This window comes from Tigriopus californicus, chromosome 11 (genome assembly GCF_007210705.1).
Source record: "Tigriopus californicus strain San Diego chromosome 11, Tcal_SD_v2.1, whole genome shotgun sequence".
Taxonomy (NCBI): domain Eukaryota; kingdom Metazoa; phylum Arthropoda; class Copepoda; order Harpacticoida; family Harpacticidae; genus Tigriopus; species Tigriopus californicus.
In genome coordinates, this window is record NC_081450.1 from 4,421,996 (window position 1) to 4,427,351 (window position 5,356).

Genomic DNA, 5,356 nt, shown 5'->3' on the forward strand with positions numbered 1-5,356 from the left:
ACTGGTCGGTCCGCACTGGTTGATCTAGTGGATGGTTTATTGTTATTGCAGCATACCAAGTTTTTCCTCGGATTCGCCTGAATCTCAATCAAAAACTGACTTTGGACCATTAGATTGCGAATAAATAAAATCGTAATTTGAACCTTTCCCTTTATGAGACACCGTGTGCTAGCTGTTGGCTTTTGACGTTCAAATGGTTCAAATGGAGGTGGTGGATGGACTTGGCTGGACGTTGGAAGGGATTAAGAAATCGAGAAAAGATGATTGATTGGAGTACAATTCGGGCAATCGAGCTCATCGAGCACTTTACGTCAAATAATCCAACTCGCCCATTCCCCACAAGTCAACCCACTTCTGATCTTTTTTTCTAGATGAGGGCCAATTACGAAATATAGATCCTCCTGTGGAGGTGAAACTTTATATGACAGGTCTCCAGGATGGACTTGTACGAGTATTTTCGTCCCAGTTAATTGCAATTTCTCAGTCTGTTGACCCTGGAGGAAATTGATCCGCTCATCATGAGATTTCCGGTCATCACGTGGCGACCGAGTTTCTCTATTTCCAGACTCAAACCTGTTTCGCTCACATTTGGACATTGCTCAGATATGGAGAAACTGAAATGTCGAGACATTTTTCCATTGGAAGATGAACGTTGCTTCGCTTCTTGATGGTCTGCAGGTGACATTTCGAAGCTTGAGAAAGGATTTGACCTCAAAAATGGCTTGTCCAAAGATTGAAGGAAAATTTTCCCAACGTCCAAGACATTCCAGGACTTCCGAAAATTGGAAATCTTTTGAAAGGAACCTATTTTTTGTGATCAAGACTTGCTTTCTTATTTAGGTTCTGTAATCAAATTTGATGAATGAGATTTGAGTTCGAATGAGGATTCACCAATTCTACTAAGGAATGTGTTAGAATAAGTATCTTCGATTTATTGCCTACATTATCAAGCATGATACAGTTTTCAATGATGTGTTCTGAATTTAGAAATGCGACTACTTGCATAATCATGAACAATGTGTTGCAAAGATAACGAAAATCTTGCACCCAATTCATTAGCGTTATTCAAACACTGAAGAATTCTCCTCTACGATTCCTTAGACCTTGCAAATATCTTATCTCTAATTTTGATCAACCAACCGGAGCATCCTTTAAATCATCCAACTCACATTGAGCTTGAGACTCTCTCTGGACTTGGAATCGAATCCAGTTTATTTGTTCCCAAACGGGTTACGTTTAGCTCCTTGAAGATTGAATATGTAGATTCGTGTGATCAAAAACTGGTAATAGGACTGTTGTTGCCACCACCGATTTGCGCAAACCCTAAATCAATCACACCACCCATAAATTAAGCTTGGGTAGGACTTCCATTCCCTACTTATTGTATCCTATGCACAACTGAATACGCAATAGAGCTCTAGCAAGAGTAATGGAATGCACTTCACATCAGGGTGAAGTTTTGTCCATTGCTGATTATACCCAGTCCTACATGTGTACAACTCCTCCTTCCATTCATCTCGTTCTCGTCTTGAGAAATAACGACCTAAATGTAGTATTATCAAAATATGGTGAGAAGGCTAGAATTGAAAAATAAGGCCTTTTACCACAAATTCACCCCAAACCCAAGTATCTCATTTTAAAATATTCACTTCTGAAACCTGATACTAAATAACTAGAAAACTGTAATGGCCCTTATATTGGATATTGGGAACATCATCAAATGCAACAAATATGAAAGACAAATTAAAATGCTTCTTTGAAACTAAGCGACTGTCCTCTGGATAGACCTCTATTGCCCGAGAGTTGAGGGTGAAACCCTCCCCTCCCCAAATTGAGGCGAGGATGATGCACCCCCTGGGTGTTCAAATGAACTCATGAATCCTCCAATTCTGACAAAATCGAGCGTTGTTTCCAACGTGAGTGAGCGATCCTGAGCCTAGCTACGTTCTGTGGAGTGCAATAAGAACGCCAACCCGATGGAGAGAAGTCTCCTGCTGAGTTAGCGATCCACTTTGCCTTCTCTTGTTCTCGTTTTCCATCTCAACGAGGTCCTTAGTCTCTCTGGGTCTATTGAACAACGAATTTAGTCCTGATTTACCTACCATTGACGTTTAATATGTAGTGCAATGTTACTGTTTCAGCAATTACTTGGGATGGTTGATTGGAATTGCCGTTTTTAATTCAATAGATGGCAATTACTTGAAACACAATGACTTCTTTTAATGTATTGGTTCAGATCTGAGTTCGTTCGATCATGTGGGTCATCATGTACGCACCAAAAAAGCCAATTTCAATGCACTTTATGGATCGCTTTTGATTTCATGCTCAAAGACGTAGAGTTTGATAAATCAAATTCAATCAGTACGTTTTCATTTTCGAAATAAGAACAAAAGAAATTTGTTCGTGCATTGTTGGAAAGTAAATGAGCTCATCTTAGAACCCACAGGAGGCCTATTTTGGTGGTTTTTTTGGTTTTGGTCCTTGTGTTCATAAACTTGTCAAGCACCAAGTATACTTTCTAACATTTTTTGATGTATTGGGAAACGATTCCGCGTGGATAGAAGCATTTTGGAAACGGTTCAGGTTGTGTGGGCCAATGTAGTAAGAGAAATGGAGAGGGTTGAATTGATCGTTTGTCACCCTCTGCCACACGCAACTGACGTAAACCCGTCCCATGCAATCTCCATTTGATCACGTAAATCCAAAAGCTGTTCAGAATAAAGCTCATATTGTATAGGACACTTCCAGACACACCCACTTGTCTATGGTCCAGACAAGAACAGCCGTCCAAAGCTACCAAACATTCTCACCCGATGCCTCCAGCCATTAAACTCAGATTGGTTGACCGCAAAACTGGAAGGTTTTTCAAATAGTCATTCTATTTGTGAGCTTTGGGGAGATGGGGAAGGGCACTCCAGAGTTGGTTGATAGAGCTTTGGAAGCCATTAAAACGAAACGGTGCCTCAGCTCGCTCTTGAGTTTGCAAACTACAGTATCACACTATCTAATCGAGCAAGATGGTTTCGGCGTATCTGGAGCGATTGACAGATGGCCGCCAATTCACTCTCCGTCATCCTTGTCATAGTGTGAAGATGTCCATGTTGTGACGCCTACAAGATATCAATTTGCTCTGACTTGCCATTCTTCCTCGCTGTTGTTTGAGCTTAACCACGAGACCATCCACAAATGGTCATCGCCAAGTTTGATTGATCTTAGATAAGATACGGCACGGAAAGGGTTTTGATAGCTTGTGGGTTGCTCGAGTCAGCACTTCCAGGGCCAACAATTTCTTTATCATCCACTGAGAGCACCACACTGTACTCTCTCGTTCAGTGGTCCAGAAATCCAAGGAGGATTTCTGGGTGTTTGGAGGGATCCGCGTCCGTTCCAATATCGATCAGACAGAACCATCTCTCATCGTCTGTCATGGTGTGAAACCGAGAACTTGGATGCAAATTGGGAATGGCTCAAGGTGAGTGAGAGGTAGATCGTTTTTCACCATTCGCCGTCACAAGCAATGAACACTTCATGGCATCGCTTTGGGTGATCCCTTCCTATCCGGGTGTGATCCGTGTAGTCTGATACACCTCTCTTGCTATCTGTCTTGTCAATCTCACTTGGAAGCCAGCACTCGCTCACATCAGAGGCATCTGTTCTATTCTAGGTGCAAAGCTGGCATTCAATTGCTTCAAAGCATTTACCTCTGACATTGATGAATGGGATGGCTTGAATTATATGAAGTAATTATGGTTCGCAGCCCAAGCCGACCTTCATTTGGCTCGGACGACAGGATCGATAGCCGTGTAAAGAACGTCGCTTCAATATCAAATTTGTCTCATCGGATAGCCTTGCATTGTCGGAACGTGGTTTTGTCATGGTAATTCTTCCCAACATCACTTTCCATTCAAAATCCACGCTCAGTATGCAAGGAGACAATACGAGCAAGCAAATCCATGGGAAAAAGCACTCCGTATTGATTTGGCGAACCCATTATCATAAAAGACACTCTCTCGATACGTATCGTAATGAAGAGTCGAGAATGCGATTCCAATGGCTTCTGCCTTTTCCCCCATGATCATCAATGATCCATTCCCGTCCAAATGGAGTTGTGGCAAGCATGGCGAGCATGGCGAGCATGGCGAGCGATGTAAGCAAGGGGCGGTGGCACTGGGGGTGGAGGGATCTCTCTTTCTCTCTCGCTTCGACTCCAGGGCCATTGATGAGAGCAAGATTGAAGGCGATGTGAAAATCTGGAAAAAAGGGTTGAAAACAAAACCCCTCGTCCCTCGCCTCTAATGATAAAAGACAATCACGTTCTCTCACGCTAGCTTTTCTACGCTGCGGTTGGTGAACCAAATCAAATGGAAGCTTATTGTTCCTGGTTGCGTTGGAGCTAAAATATTTGTGATATTAAAGCAACCAGACTCCTTTAAAACAAGTCGTAGGTGGTATCCAGGTTTTAGCACCTGAATGAGAGAAAACTTTGCTTTTAAGATATCATCTAGAAACTGTCTCCATGCCATCTACAGTTTCCGAGAGTTGTAAATAACGTTTTCATTGACAGGTAGTTGCTGGATTTCGACAAGAAATGGAGTTTAAGTGGTCGAGGTGATATCTATCTTTCCTGGCAGACTCTCCCCCACCCGAACGACGTCCGTTTCAAATCGAAAAATGATGTATTGCAACTTACACTCCTTCCTTCCTAGGTAGGCACTCTTTGGTATTCAATTCATCAAAATCTTGGTCAATACTACATTGCGTTGGTTGTCTTGAACTCTGAGGGAGGTCTAAGGACACATACCAATTCCAATGTCTGTCCACCGCAATCGATCTTACCCTCCATAGTGGAAACCTTCGCCAAAATGCCCAAATTGGATCTACCATAAGAATCTTGTCCGAGTAGTCCGATGTCAAGTCTGGTGACAAGATATTCCGAATGAAAGTGCCGCCAAGCATGCCCTGGGGACCCACCATTCAATGGATGGGTTTGGCCGATAGACAGGTAGAATCTTCCCGCACATCAAACACCAAATTGAGTTTGGCACCCAGACTCCATCCAATCGTGGGTTTTGAGAGGAGGGGGGGTCCTTTCTTGGTGGTGCCAATTTTCGATTTTCCAACCCCCCGATCAGCTCCATGCTTTGGTCTGCTGATGACGTACCGCACGAAACTGGCCGTGTTGTGGAAACGAGATTGCGCGCGCTGTTCTCCAGGAGGACGCGCTCTCGGCCAAGGGTCCCGATCTTGTTGAAGGGCTAGAGAAGCGCCAAGTGCCGAGCAAAAGGAAGTTCTGCTCGAGCTTCGCCTATCGGTGGAAAGATTCGGAATCGGTCAGTGTCAGTGGGACCGAGGAGGG

The 5,356-nt window shown here is 43.5% G+C and overlaps 1 long non-coding RNA gene across 1 annotated transcript; it reads right to left on the reverse strand.

The window, feature by feature from the left end:
- Positions 1-2,348: 2,348 nt before the first annotated feature.
- On the reverse strand, positions 2,349-5,350 carry LOC131890949 (uncharacterized). The gene is made up of 2 exons (XR_009374355.1): positions 4,837-5,350; positions 2,349-4,250 (listed from the first exon to the last, which is right to left on the reverse strand). It is a non-coding gene; the product is annotated as an uncharacterized LOC131890949 (long non-coding RNA).
- Positions 5,351-5,356: the final 6 nt, after the last annotated feature.